The following is a 17,149-nucleotide window of genomic DNA, read 5'->3' on the forward strand; positions in this document are numbered from 1 at the left end:
TCAAGGTAGATGAGCATTGGTCATATTCTTTCAATAGGCAAACCGGTTTGTTCTCTAGTTTAACGTACATCTCAATATTTTATAGAAGTGTTTCCTAGGTAGAGTACTATTTTAGCAGTGTTTTTCTAATTGAACAGTAGAAAGGAAAATATTAATTAATTCTCCTACCATATATTTTAGGAGTCTCATATATTTTAGGAAGTCTAGTAGAAAGGAAAATATTAATTAATTCTCCTACCATATATTTTAGGAGTCCTATATATTTTAGGAATTTTAGTTAATATAGTAAAAAATAATTAAATAATAAATTAAAAAATAGTGAAAAGACTGTTCTGTCTAAAGAAGAGTCTTTTGATGAAGGGCCAAAAGTTCAAACCACTTTTCTAAGGGTCTTCAATGGATTATGACATTCAATTAATGGGATATACTTTAGATTATATGTGGATGAAATCGATTTATAAAATAGTTTCTTATATGTCACATTTGTATGGAATGTATATGAAATAAATATATAAACTAGTAGTTATGGATTGTGATATATAATTTAGGTGATACCAGTTTATATACCAATTCCATATACTATATGTTTAGGAAAAATTTCAAAAATATCAACTATAGAGCCTTAATTGTAACTTTTATAGCAACAGTTTCAAAATTACAAAAAATAGCAATAAGTATTTTGTATTTCAGTAAACTGTTGCTATATAAATACATATACAAACAGAGATTCCCTTCCTAATTTAATGCTAATTTATTTGTGTTAAATAAGGGAAAAAATTTTTCTTAATTTATGGTACTTTTAATTTTACAGATTCCTTTACCATATAAAACTCTCATTTTACCACAGCTGTTAAATTACAACTACTAGTTGAAATTCAAAAAATATTTCTATAATCAGCAACTCAAATCACATTCAAAATACAGATTCAAATTCAAAAACGTTTTCCTTCATGTTATTTTTTTTTGCTAATCGTCTAAAATTTTGAAGAAAAGATTGAAAATACGACGGTTCAATTACAGATATAGATAAACAAACTTGATTCTATTTGTGATTTGCATAAAATAAAATTGTGAAAATTATTAAAAAACTTGTAACAAAATTGCGTAACAGTCACAGAGTTCAAAAATCTGAGATTGTATATGAATTTTATCAGTTCTCGAAAAAATAATTTCATCGATTTTTTTTTTAAATTCAAAGTTATATGTGTCGTTATGTAATGTGAAAATTGAGATGTAATTGTTATACGTTAAATTTGAATTTTAGTCGATGAAAACTAGTATTCGAATAAAAGATTTCTTTTTGTAGGAATTCGTTTTGGAGTTTTGTATATACGAATTAGTTATTGTATATAGTACGTATTTGATATTTAATTTTATTTTTACTATTTTTTTGTGTTCTGGAGATTGACAATGAGAAGCATACATGTTCTTGTTAAACACTCTTGTAGATGGACATATGAACAATATTATGAAGATTACATATATTTTCAGCTATATGTATTTATAATATACATATGCAGTATGTTTATGTGTTCACTGGTAGTTTCATATATTTCCAGCTCTATGTATTTATAATATACATATGCAGTATTTTATGTGTAAAAATCATGTATTTTATATGTATTTTTTCAATATGCAGGATATATATTTCCTTTGGCATGTGGTGTATTTGATTCTGAAAATGATGCATCTTGGACTTGGTCCTTTGAGAATCTGAAGGAAGCATACAATGGAAGATAACATATGTGCGTAGTTTTTTATCGTAATGCAAACATCATAAAAGTTTTTGGTGGTGTGTACAATGATGTACCACATTATGCATGTATGTGACGTCTATGGGGAAATGTACAATAATATCAGTGGCGGATCTATGTATAATTTTTGGGTGCTTCGACACCCACTAAACTCGATGCGGAATAGGTATAATTACATTAAAAATATATGAAAATAGGTATAAATTATATAAAGCACTCACTAAACAAGAAGTTGGTTAGGTGCACTGACATTTAAGTTGATCTTTAAGGCTCTCCATTGGTAGGTGTGCTCGGGTTCAAACCTGGTTGAGGTAATTTTTTATTTTTTCCCTATACTAAGCATCCACACTCCTTAAATCCTAGGTCCGCCACTCAATAATATTGTTATAATTTAAATATTGTAGTTATAGTTTAAATGTTGATCTGTTCATGATGTAGCATTATGTCAAAAAATAATTGCTTTATTTTTTCACTGATAATTATATGATTCTAAATTTTGATAAAAATATTTGATGTTATCGAATCTATTATAGTTAAATTGTTGTAATTTTTTTTACTGAACTTGCTTAACTTAATTCATTATGAATATATTGTACAAGACATATAACATCATTGATTTATACCTAAGAAACTGGAAGCCACACTTACCAAATTTTAATCTGAAAAAATATATATGAGAATCTATTAAGTACTTATGCCCATCTATAAAAACTAAGAATAAGTTAACATACCTTTATGTAATAAATAAAAAAAATTAAAAAATACATATAAAGACATATCAATTACATAATCAAAACTTTAAATACATATCTTTTTTTAAAAAATATGCATTAATCATACATAAATATGCATTATTCATAGATATATACACATAATTGAAAAAAATCTATGGATAACTCATAAATACATATGCATATCTACTTAAATACATATGTATATTTAGTAAAAAATATATGTATTAAATTGAGCAAATACATATACATATGCATAGCCGAAAAAATACATATTTAGACAAATGTATATCTATATATCTATAGCGAAAAATATATATTCAGACTTGTAAAAAACATATGCAATATTCATATATACATATGCATTATGCATAAATGCATATGCGTCAATAATATATACATATGCATTATACATAAATACATATGCATATCTGGAAAAAAATACATGCATTACTCAAATACTTATGCATTACTCACAATACATATGCATAAAATGAAAAATACAAATGCATATATAGAAAATACATATAGTAACTGGAATATACATGTTAATTACTCAAAAATATATTCAAAATTGAAAATCACATATTCATACCGACATATGCATAACAGTAATATAAACTAACCTCAAAAAATTTTATTTTATAGTTTAAACATCAAAAATTTAAATATCACATCAACTAAATATTAAAATATCGACTTTCAACACAAAAGTAACATATGAAACCTAAGAAATATTCAACTAAATGTTAGTCCACCTAAAGTTAATTGTTGTCAAATTCAACAAATTCAAAATAAATGTCAAATATCATGCACTTCAGTATCTTTTGTTATCCCAATTTTCATAGGAGGCCTCATTGGTGCTTCATCATCACTTTGTGCATTCTTTTCTTCTTTTCCCGAACCATAATGCCACAACATTAAAGCATATCTCGTGTGAAAAGATCTGAATCAAAGTCAACATTTGAAATACATTTACCAAAAGTAAGACACTCAGCATATGTCATCATATATAAACTACCTGCAAATACAAATATATATCTATACTGTAACAAATACATCTTATATAATCCCTAAAATATAAATACATATCTTAAATTTAACAGATACATATCTTCACATTATAAAGACAAAAATACATATATGAACATATTATCCATAAAATATAAGATTACAAATAAAAAATACATATCTATACTGTAACAAATACAAATCTTACAATACCAAATGCAAATATATATTTACGTTGTAACAAATACAAATCTTATCAGTACCAAATATAAATATAAATACAAATACAAATACAAATAAAAATACATATCTATACTGTAAAAATTATATTTTATAAAAATCTCATCGGAATACACTGACCCGCTGCTACCACATCACCGAAAAATTCATAAAAACGATGGTCAAGCCTGTCCCTCACCGGATCTGCAAAATCAGCGAACCACTGACTAAAATTCAACCCTTGTGATCAGTTCCGGCTAATGCTCTCTGGTAAAACACCATTACTGCTGCTGTTGGTCACCGTCACGGTGAAATTCGCCTGATAAACCTTCTCTCTGTTGAAAATTCACTGAAATCGACGAGTTCAATCGAAACCACCAACCCACCCATCGTCGAAAACAACATTCCTTGGCTGAAAAAACACCAAAAAAAATCACAAAATATCAAAACAAAAAAAACAAAGAAGAAAGCAATACGAAAAAACAAAAAAATATAAATTATATGAAAAGATGAGATGCAAATATTATGGAGCACAATGTTTATCAACAGATTGAGAAATAAAAACTAAAATTAAAAAAAAAAATAAAAGATGCGGTTAATTGGAGAGAGAAAAGTGAATATTGCGTGAAAAAAGGAAAAATGTAAACTGATGGGAGAAACACGCTCCTCTCTAAAAGGTGGGTAAAATATTGCTACTTTCGTTATAAGTTGTAATTTTAAAAAAGTGTTGCTATTTATTGTAATTATAATCTTAAGAATGCTAGTTTCTATAATTTTTCTTATGTTTATCTCTTTAAATCAAGATCCTATATCATTTACTTCTACATTAAATTAGGATTGAATGAATCATCTCATTGTACTGCTCGTCAGTAAATACACTATGGTCACCCTACGACCCACCCTATGAGTCTGGTAGCACCATAGTGTATTACTAATTCTTCAATAAAAATTCAATCAACGATTTTGTATCAGCTGGGCATGAAAATTTATGACAGAATTCACTATTTGGCAAAAAAGAAAATTGAAAAAAGTGTAGATAAAAGCATGAAAATCGCGTTGACTTATGTATAACACCTGATTCTTGAATAAAATTTGTATTGCAGAGAAATAAGGAACAAAAATTATGTGCAAGAAAAAAATCAAAAAGAGAGAAAGTGAATTTCAACAATATGAGAGAAGTTTATGGAAAGAAAGGAAAATATATGTATGAAAAAAGTTTAAGAGAGAATATGAGAGAAATTCATGGAAAGATAACACTTGGAAAGATATTTGGCTAGGGGTGTAAATAAGACGAGTTGGTTTGATTTTTATTAAAAATAAATTAAACCAATCATGTAGGTTTATTAAAACTATAAATAAAATCAAACCAACATAAAATTGATTTTTTCGATTTAGGTTTAGTCGGTTCATTCGATTTGTTCATTTTTTTTTTTTTTTCATAATCTTTAGTTTTTACAATTATATTGTGATTGGAGACTAGATCAAATATATTTTCACTCATGTGCTAATGAAAATCATAATTATGAAAAAATGAGGAGCGAAAAACTCTCTTGAAACTAAAAAGTAATATGAAAAGTGAAAAGTTTAAGTTTTAAGTTTATATTGGGTTTTAGATCATTTAATTAGCAATTAATGGAAAAATATTACAACTTAAAGGCCCAAATCTGAATATATATCTACGTCTACTTTCAAAATATTAAAAATTACTATACTAGTTGAAAAAATATTTAAGAAGTAGATTATAATTAATATTTTATGTATAAAAAGTTATATATATATATATATATGTTATTTCGTTTGATTCGAGTTCTGTTTGACTTTTTTTTGATTAACACCAAATCAAACCAAAAATGATCGGATATTTTTTTCTAACGCCAAACTAACCAAACCAAATCATAAGTCGTATTTTTTTCTCGGTTTGATTTGATTTATCAATTTGGTTTGACTTGACGGTTTAGTCTGTACACCACTATGTTTGGCCATGAAATTCTAGTTATTTCACTTTTGTGAATTGTATTTGAAAATTTCATTTCTCTCATAAAAATAAAAAACAACTTCAATTTATATTCACGGTAAAAAAAAGAAAAAACTCCAAACAACAATTTCATTTTTTTTAATTTTCATGGCCAAACACCTAATTATTATCACTTGTACATTTTCAGGATTAATATCTCCTTCATTTTACTTTTTTTTTATATCGTTTTGTTAAATTTGGATAGATTTTGTTTTCAAGTATTGACAAGTAAAAATAATTTGTTATGAATTGTAATACTAATCTTATAATGTACATTTATGTTGTTTTTTTTCCTCAAAATAAAAAGTGTGTAATCAAAAGTAATTATTTATTAAAATGTACTCATCCAAGTAATTAATTCTAGAGAAAATTATCCTATATATACTTTTAAGAAGGTTTATTGCAGGTTATAAGTTTTTAATTGCAAGTAATAGCAGTTTTTATAAAATATTATTAGAAATTTTTTTTATTTTTTTTTAATTCATTCTTAAGTAGTCCCCATATTTTAAGTAAGATATACACAAATGGACTAAAATTAAGGAGTCCATTCAAGAAAAAAAGAAAAAGAATATTTTTTTCTCTTTCCGCATGGTGATCTTTCTATTTATTAAAGAAAAAAATTACTACGAAGTAAATTCACCTATCAAAATTTGTACCCTAAAAATTGGTACAATTCTAAAACTGAAATAAATTTGCTTCCAATTTATACATAATTCATACACAAAAGATCTTGTGTACGAATTGATATAGAAGTACTGACATCAGTTTTTATACGTACAACATACACTACATTATTTAGGTACAAATAAAAATTGAACAGCACCAATTTAATATCAATTTTGCAATACTTGTTGAGGATGTGAATATCAGCTTGTATACTGATTTTCTATATTAAATCATTTAGTAGCATGTAAAAATTAAAAATAATCAGTTTTCATATTAATTTGAAACCTCAAACTTGATACAATTTTAAATTCAATTAATAGTTATAAAGTTTGTTGTTGACATAGATATCAATTTGTATACTCATTTCAAATACTGAATATTTAAGAACTTATAAAAATTGCATAGAACCAACTTCCATATCAATGTGAATGTTAATTGAACCATATTCTACATTCATCAAACATAATAAATAAATAAATTCAACTCAAGATTTTTACTCTAATCTAATACCAATTTCCATAGAATGTAAACTATCACCTTCCATCATGCAAAAAGTAGTACTGTTCTTTGATTTTTTTTTAAATAACTTTCGATGTAATTATGATTAGTAAATCTGTATTTTAATGATTTTTTTGGTCTTTTAAGATTAAAAAAATTAGGTGATTTTGTGTTGCGTTCAACATATGATTTCAGATTTGTTGAAGAAAAAAAAAGACGACGAAGAGGAAGAATAGACTAAGAAGAATAAGACGCGTTATTAATTTGAAAATCAAGAAAAAATCATTTTTAGGTAGAAATTAGAGGTGAATGATATGCTTTATTGACTTACCTCTTTTTTAGGAAATACTTTTAATAAATAAAAAATAATATTTTTTTTTTACTATTTTGCTATTTTTTTGTAAAAAGCTTTTGTTACGTATTGCAATTTAAGAAATATTGGTATGATTTGCAATAAATAATCTAATATTATATATCTTATATTTTTTGTAAAAATTATCTATATAACAACATGTTTACTGCTATTTATCTAAAATCCCAATTATTTTCTAAATTTCAGAAAATCCTACCTTTTAGCTTTGATGATACATATAACTAATGTGAGATACATCATACAGATACATTTACTATTTAAACTCAATCGCATAATTTAAGGGATGTAACGGCTAAATTAGCATTAGTTTGGCAATTAACCAAACTAATAATGGTAAAAACTCAATAAAATTCTACAAAAAAAAGATAATTTATTTGTTATCTTCGTATGTGTATAGACTCCAGGCATTTGAACAAAGTTACAATCCATAACAAGTATCCTTTGCCCCATATCAATGATTTATTTAACCAGTTGCTGGGTGCATCCATATTTTCTAAGATTGATTTGAGGTCCGGGTATCATCAACTTAAGATTTGGTCTGACGATATTCCTAAGACTGCTTTCCGAACTAGGTATGGGCATGATGAGTTTATTGTGATGTCTTTTGGGATGGCTAATACCTCAGCGCTTTTATGAGTTTGATGAATAGGATATTTAAACCCTACTTGGATTCTTTCATGATTATCTTTATTGATGATATTCTAGTTTATTCTAAGAGTGAAAAGGAACATGAGAATCTCTTAAGAATTGTTTTGGGTTTGTTAAAAGAGAAAAAACTTTATGCAAAGTTTTCTAAGTGTGGGTTCTTGTTGGCTTCTGTATCCTTTTTCAAGTATGTGGTTTCGAAGGAAGGGGTGATGGTAGACCCACAGAAGATTGAAGTGGTTAAGAATTGGGCTAGGCCTACTTCAGTGATGGAGATTCATAGATTTGTTGTCTTAGTGAGTTATTACCGCAGGTTCGCGAAGGGGTTTGCTTCTATTGCTACTCATATGATGCGGTTGACTCAGAAGGATGTACCTTTGATTTAGTCTGATGAGTGTCAGGAGAGATTGCAAAAGATTAAGACCTTATTGACTACCACTCCTATTCTTTCCTTGTCGGTAGAGGTTAAGGATTTTATTATTTATTATGATATCTCACGTTTTGGTTTAGGTTTTGTGTTAATGCAGGAAAGGAATGTTGTTGCTTATGCTTCAAGGAAATTTGAACCTAATGAGAACAATTATCCTGCTCATGATTTGGAGTTAGTTGTTGTGGCTTTTGTTTTTAAGATATAGAGGCATCACTTGTATGGGGTTTGTTGTGAAGTGTTTATTGATCACCGTAGTTTACAGTATGTATTCACGTAGAGGGATTTGAATTTGAGACAATATAGATGGATGGAGTTTCTTAAAAATTATGATATCACCATTCTCTACCATCCGGAGAAGGCTAATGTGGTTGCTGATGCATTGAGCAGAAAGTCAACAAGTGTGGGTAGTTTGGCTTATTTAAATGCCAGTAGGCGTCCATTGTTTAGAAAGATTCAGACTTTAGCTAACAAGTTTGTTCGGCTTGAGGTGACTGAGAGAGGAGAAATTCTAGTTAGCATTGAGGCAAGGTCCACATTTCCTGATCCAATTTGAGGATTCTAAGTTGAGCAAGATTCGTGATAAGGTTTTGCAGGGTGAGGCTAAGGAGGTCATTCTTGATAGTGACGGTGTGTTGCTGATTAAGGAGCGAGTTTGTGTGCTTCGTGTTGATGATTTGATTCCTACTATTCTAATTGAGCCTCATTGTTCGAAGTATTCTAAACATCCTGGTACAACCAAGATGTACCATGATTTGAGGCAACATTACTGGTGGGTTCAGATGAAGCGTGACATAGTTGATTTTATTGTTAAATGCCAGAGTTGTCATCAGATAAAGTACGAGCATCAGAAGCCTGGTGGTACTCTTCTGATGATGCCCATTCCTGAATGAAAATGGGAGAGGATAACTATGAATTTTGTTATTGGTCTTCCCAAGACTTTGGGAAAGTATGATTTGATATAGGTTATTTTGGATAAGTTGATGAAGTCTGCACATTTCATTCCAGTTGAGGTGACTTATAATGCAAAAAAGTTGCTCAAGATTTATTTTAAGGAGATTGTTCGATTGCATGGGGTACCAGTTTCTATTATCTCAGATAGGGGTACTTAATTTACCTATATATTTTGGAAGAAGTTGCATGAGGATTTGGGTACAAGGTTGTACCTTAGTACAACTTTTCACCCTCAGACCGATGGACAATCGGAGTGAACGATTCAGGTGTTGGAGGATACGTTTCGTGCGTGTGTAATGGATTTCGGAGGTCATTGGGATCAATTTCTACCTTTGACCGAATTTGCATATAATAATAGTTATCATTTGAGTATCGATATGGCGCTGTTTGAGGCTTTGTATGGAGGGAAGTATAGATCTCCCATTGGGTGGTTTGATGTATTTGAGGTGAGATCATGGGGTATTGATCTGTTGAGGGACTCGTTAGAGAAAGACAGGTTTATCAGGAGAAACTTATAGCGGATCAAAGTAGGCAAAAGGAGTGTGGATTAAAAAGTTAGAGATATGCACTTTATGAAGGGTGAGCAAGTGTTGCTCAAAGTTTCAACCATCATGCATTCTGGGAAATGAGGTAAGCTCAATCCTAGATATATTAGACCGTTTGAGATTCTTCAGTGTGTGAGGCCTTTGGCCTTTAGATTGGCATTACCTTCGAGTTTATCGGGAGTGCACCTTGTATTTAATGTATCTATGTTATAGAAGTTTGATGGTGATGGTAACTATATAATTCATTGGGATTCAATCTTGTTAGATGAAAACCTCTCTTATGAAGAGGACCCTGTTGCTATTCTTGATAGAGATGTCCGTAGGTTGAGGACTAAGGAAATTGCGTCTATGAAGGTCCAGTGGAAGAACCGTCCAATTAAGGAGGCCACTTGGGAGACTGAAGTAGACATGCGTAGCAAGTATTCACATCTTTTTGTTGATTCAGGTAACTTCTTGTTTCCCTTTTGTATCTTGTTTACCTGTTTGGGGATGAACAATTGTTTAATTGATGTCTGATGTAACGACCCTCCCGGTCATTTGTGAAATCTTTTTATCTTTCATATTCTAGCTCTCCTATAGTTGGCGTGAATTATAACTCACGAGATGAGTAGTATCAATGCTTGAGATGTTCGAAAGTAAGTTAAGTCACTAGTTGAATTATTGAGTTTAATAAATTTAAGCTTGATCATGGCAACTGTTGGTCAACACGACCTCGCACTGATATGTTAATGTTTTCAATTTTTAAATTAGTATCAACTTTTCGTTCATGGTTTTAATTTTTTACAACATACATTTAGTGCTATGCCAGGTACCACGTGTTAGCTCGGGCTACATACAAGCCTAAGTATTATGTAATATCAGAGGGTAGCCACAGGACGTTACAACATATGTATATGTATACCAACATAGAAAAAACTTATACATATACATTTATACAAAAGTATGCATATATACATCAAGAAAATACATTCAATACATTCATATGTATACATAAAAATACATATGAAGAAATATTTTAAAATTAAGTTTTGTCAGACATTTTAATCAAGCGTAAAAATTACTTGAAATCCTAATCAACACTGTAAATATGGAGAAATTGAACTAAAATTAAAGACAAACTAATGAAGAAGAAGTTAGAAGATACGACACTCAACAAAAAACAATAATTATGTATGCAACTTTTAGGTGAGAGTTGTGAGGGAAAAACCTTTGCTCTTAATTAGGTGAAAGAGGCGACAGAAGAAAGTAAGCCAATTATGTGAGAGAGAAAATTTTTCTTTTAATTAAAAATAGTATATACACTACTTTTATTTGTATATGAGGACCATATTAAAAAAATAATTAAAGGAAAAAGTAATTATGTACAATAATTATTTTAAATATTAACCATGATGGAAAATTATGGAGTCTTAACTGTTATTTGCTTGTTCGTTGTGCTGATTTTGCAACTTTATTAATTTTAAAAATAAAATATATTATGTTTGAATTATGAATTCCTACGATTATTTTGGAGTTTTTTAGTTCGATATATGTACTTTAACTATAAGTTGCATATGTTGTACCGAATTTCATACTAGATAAAATACATATATAAGTCCTAAAAAGAGATTGGTAAAATCTTTTTTTTTTCTTTATATTATTAATCAGATATTCATGTTTCTACTTATTATTTGTGAATGCATGTAAGTTTTCATTACTAGGTTATTAACAAGGTCTAAAGTTATGATATATTTTTAATTAATTAATATATATATATATATATATAATAAATAAACAAATATTCACAAAATTTAAATTGAACTAAACCGTATCTCGAATAATGTTTATCTTTTTATTTGTATGGTTAAGACTAATTGCTAGATCTCGAATAAAACGAAGGAAACCTTATAAGTCTAGACTATACTTTATTCGTCTTGAAAAAAAATTTACTTTTTCTTTAATTAAGTTTTATTTTCATAGTCAATTAAAGTTTTCATGTTGTTGTTGAAGATGGATTTCAAAGTCAATAATTGGAGCCCTTTTTATCCAATCTGCATATTGAACATATAAATTAACCAATCAAACATACTAAATCTATAACTTTGCTTCAGGTGCTTAAGTTGTTGAAAGGAAATGACTCAAAATGGTGAAGCTTCGGAGGATCGTATATATGAAGGTATTGATGTGATAATTGACATAAAACTGAAAACAATGGCTTCTCAAACACACAATTTATGCATTAGCTTGACTTCTTATATTAAGTTCCTCGCAACTCTTGTATGACTAGAGCTGTCAGAAACTTAATATAAATAAATAAGTATCTGATTGATAATGTACAGATCGCGTGTTTGAGATTTTACTGTTTTCACGTTTATCTCAATCACACATTAATGCTTTCATATCCACAGTTCAAAAGCTTGACCACTGTGAGTCACGTACTTTCAACAACTTAAGCATGAAGAAGCAAGTCAAGTTATAAAATTTAGTGTGTTTAGATTGTTTAAATTATGTGTTTGATACACAGATTAGGAAACGCATGGACTATCAATTGTTGTATTTGAGACTCATCCTCAACATCAAGGTGGCACAACAGTCTACTATAAGAATGAAACTCAATTGAATGGAAAATGAATACTTTCTTGAGACAGATAAAAAGTATAGTTTAGACTTAACAAGTTTCTTCTATTCTATTAAAATTTCTGCACCTAATCCTAATCTTATATATTCGCAAAATTTAAAATGAACTAGACCGTATATCGAATAATGTTTATCTTTTTATTTGTATGGTTAAGACTAATTGCTAGATCTCAAATAAACAAAAGAGAACCTTTTAAGTCTAGACTATACTTTATTTTGTCTTGAAAAAAGATTTACTTTTTTTTAATTGAGTTTTATTTTCATAATCAAATTAAAGTTTTCACGTTGTTGAAGATGGATTTCAAAGTCAATAATTAGAGTCCTTTTTATTCAAACCGCATATCGAACACACCAATTAACCAATCAAACATACTAAATCTTATAAATTTGCTTCAGGTGCTTAAGTGGTTGAAAGGAAATGACTCAAAATAATGAAACTTCGAAGGATTGTATATATGAAGGCGTTGATGTGACAATTGACATAAACCTAAAAACAATGGCTTCTCAAACACAATTTATGCATTAGCTTGACTACTTATATTAAGTTCCTCGCGACTCTCGTATGACTAGAGTTATCAGAAACTTAATATAAACAAATAAGTATCAGATTGTTAATGTATAAATCATGTGTTTGAGATTTTACAGTTTTTATCTTTATCTCGATCATCACATCAATGCCTTCATATCCACAGTTCAAAAGCTTGACCACTGTGAGTCACTTGCTTTCAACTTAGGCATCAAGAAGCAAGTCAAGTTATAAAATTTAGTATTTTTAGATTGTTTAAATTATGTGTTTGATACATAGATTAGGAAACACATGGACTATCGATTGTTGAATTTGAGACCCATACTCAACATCAAGGTGAGCACAACAGTTTACTATAAGAATAAAACTCAATGAATGGAAAATAAATACTTTCTTGAGACACATAAAAAGTATAGTTTAAACTTAACAAGTTTCTTCCATTCTATTAAATTCTGCAACTGACCTTAATCGTATAAATAAAAATATACATATTATCAAAGATTCATTTCAATTCATTTTTAAGTTTTGTAATTATATGTACCTATAAATGGTAATATTTCATTACTTCGGAGCTAGTAAAGAATTTAATAATGTCTATTAACATGCTTACTCTTCCTAGGACTTGTACAAATGTTCTAATTTGTCTGAAAAGAGGCATAGACTATGTAGTTAATGATAAAAAAATATAAAGATCAAACTAACAGAAGGTGAAATCATTGTATGAATTCACAAAATTGAACAGGATATATTTTACTTTTTTAAATTGAGAAAGTCGCAAGCTTCACACTTCTAACAAAGTAAGTCATTTAAATACTGACAATTAAAAAGTCAAAAGAATATTTAACAATACCAAAACTGTAAACTAATAAATATAAAATTATTGTAAGCAAGTTACGAGGAAGAGAATTTTTTAAAATGTGTATTATAAACCTTGGACCTGAGACGAATATGCGTATGAAAAATGTAACATAAAATCAATTTCAAGTTTAATTAATTATAAATAAAATAAAAAATTCATGAAGTTCTTTCATTCCACGACTTAGATTAAATTAAATTTATTTTTAAAAAATTATAATTAAGAAAATTTTTATTTTGAAAGAAATACTAATATATTTTTTGGTACTTAACTTTATTAATCTTCAAAGAAAAACTTTACCAAACATAACTAACATTACCACAACTAGCTAATCTATTAATTTCTTACTCGTAATTTTGTTTCCCAAATAAATTCACGAATTCTAATTCTCTTCAATAATAGAAAAATATTTATGCTAGCTTGATAACAATGAGGTTAGGAGCTTTGGATAGTTCGAATAGACTCAATTTTAACAATTTTGCTGTCACTAATTACCGCTAAAAAGATTCTAAATATTGATAAATAACAAATTACATCTCTTAGGATTAGACAAGACCAATTTCATAAGAGAGCAACTATGAAGGAAACATATCATTTCAAATCTAAACATGATATGCCACAAAAGCAGTACAATTCACAAGAAGAAAGATATACCGATTGTCAGATTACACTACAAATATCAAGAACTACACAATCAATAACAGCATCACAGGAATTTGGGATATACATTAAAACAACATAAAAACTTTAAAAACTTTTAAAGGTATAAAGATGGTACAATTTATTTAAAAAAAAGACGTACCTCATCGGAAGAATGAAAGTTCCCAGATAAAGATGGCTTGTAAAATAAAAAAAAGATAGATATCACAACTCATAAAAGGCAAATCTGCCAATTAAAATGAAAAAGACGAAAGATCAGGCTCACACAAAATACAATGCAAAAAATAAGAGTTGAAAGTACTCACCAAATTCATCTAAGATAAAGTTGAACGAAGTCCTTTCCAATCTCCTAATTGAGGCGAGTTTTCATAGATGGATAAGAGTTGAAGTCTATGATACCTTTGGTATGGAGAGACATCAGAGCTTGAACGAATAAGAAGAGAAGCAACTTTTCGACACCAATGGGTCAGTGAAAATGGAGGAAAAGGCTACTTTATAAAATTCTAAAAGAACATTCTAGAACTTAGGAATAAAATCATGTATAAATAATATAAATACAAATTCTTTTGAAAGCAATTACATTCTCTCCCATTTTTTTAATTACTTTATTTTTTTTTTCTTTTAATATACATAACATAGCCGACATATACATAACATTGTATGTATATGTTGAATTTTTTGTAATATGTTTTAGGAAATTGAGATTTTTTGTAATATTAAAAATATAAGTTGTATATTTATGTAATTTTTAGTAAAATCATTGTTTGATGGTGGGGTTAGAAACTAAACCCTATTATTTGAGCCAAACTTAAGACGTTTTGGGCTATTCTAATTGGGGCTTTTGAGCTTTATTTGGGCTTTGATTGGGTTGCTAATTTTAGCTCCACTTAAATTTTAAAATTGATATCCTTTTTAGCATTACTTTAGACCTCTTCAAAACTAAATTTTATATCCTCATATTCCTATTTTAAACTTTATCTTGGGCCACGAATTAGTTGTTGCATTTTAACAATTCATTTCTCTGGACTTTTTTTTCCCAACAAAGTATTTTTGAATTTGCTATTATCATATAACTGATAAGTCATGTGTTCAATCAAGCAATTATTAGATCACAAGTTCGAGCAAGCAATTACTAATGATTTTAGCATTAGAATAGATTATCAACATTGCATCACTTACAATGTTATTATTTTTCTCTAGTTCTTGTAATGACCATCATGGTCATTTTTTTTATTTTCACACACTTACGATGTCTAAAGCTATTCTATAATTATCCCAAGTTATTTATGACATGTTGAAACTGATAGTTAGATTTTCGGATGGTTCATTTAAAAAATTTAGTAATATAAAAAATATTGTAAAATATTTAATCTAAATTGGCATTAGGTAGAAATATAATTTATTATCCCTCTAAAATATAGTTGATATGTGTTAAATTCTTTAGTTATGGTATATCTATATTGCTTTATAATGGCATCTATAGTCTGTTAATAGTTTAAGTAAAGATAGTAAATCTAGAAATATTAAAATATTATTATTATATAATAAAAATTTTATTAAAAATAATTTTATATTAATTACAATATATTTAAAATATTATAATTATTTTATTATGAACCTATGCAATATCTGATTATATAAATAATGTGATCAAAATTTGTGAATATGATTGTCAGCCCACCACGTGGAAGTCGGATGGGGTAGGCAACAAATAGCTAAGGCATGCTGCCACTTGAAATATAACACTTAATGTAACAAATATTATAATGTAAATGTATTTAAATAATGTGTTGGCATGCACTAATAGATATATATGCGTGGAAATTGGTAGCTTATTCCTTTGCTTTCTCACATAAACCAGTCTGCCTATAATTCTCTACATAAGATCATATCTACAACTGTTGTCGTTCTTACGACTTCTATACATGTATGTACGTATATGAATTGTGAAAGAATTTAAGAGAAAATTAATTATTCATATCAAATTATTCAAGATCGTATTCCAGCAGGTCACTTTTTGGAGAATTCTCAAAGAGATATTTTTTAGCTTGGGGTACAGGTAGGCTATGCTTACCTTACCTTTAGATTAAGATTATTTATGATAATTGTGTATAATTATGCTAGTTTTAAACAAGTACTTATAGTTTGCGTGTCATTTAATACATATGTCATGTCTTATTTATTCGGTTAGGATTCCATTCTAGTAAATTTTAGTATTGTATCGTTCAATATAATCTGACATTTATCACTTTAGAATGTGAAATTAATTTACGAAACCTAGAATTTATCCCTTTTTAATTAAGATATGTGATTGGTTAATAAAATGTATTTTAGTTTTATTATAGGTTCAACATGTACTTTATTTCTGTCATTGTTTGTGAATTTTGGTACCACTTTGGACATTAGTTATGGTATGATTTAAATATTAATATTATAGTTGGATATGGTTACTTTGAGTTTTGGTTCAAATACGGCATGTGGTCTCTCGTTATTATCCAGCACTATCGGTTCAAGCCCGACGTCTGACCTCTCATTACTACCCATAGGTACTGGTTCAAGCTCGGTGCACATCTGGATGGCTACAATGATTTCGTGCGATGGATTCAGTTACGGATTATTTATGTTTATTTTCATTAATTACTTTTTGTGTGTCT

General features: G+C 28.4%; 1 long non-coding RNA gene across 1 annotated transcript; it reads right to left on the reverse strand.

The window, feature by feature from the left end:
* Nucleotides 1–3,610: 3,610 nt before the first annotated feature.
* LOC124896072 lies at nt 3,611–14,963 on the reverse strand. Its single transcript, XR_007052492.1, has 3 exons — nt 14,801–14,963; nt 14,638–14,721; nt 3,611–4,127 (listed from the first exon to the last, which is right to left on the reverse strand). It is a non-coding gene; the product is annotated as an uncharacterized LOC124896072 (long non-coding RNA).
* Between the last annotated feature and the right edge of the window lie 2,186 nt (nt 14,964–17,149).

Source organism: Capsicum annuum, chromosome 1 (genome assembly GCF_002878395.1).
Source record: "Capsicum annuum cultivar UCD-10X-F1 chromosome 1, UCD10Xv1.1, whole genome shotgun sequence".
NCBI lineage: Eukaryota > Viridiplantae > Streptophyta > Magnoliopsida > Solanales > Solanaceae > Capsicum > Capsicum annuum.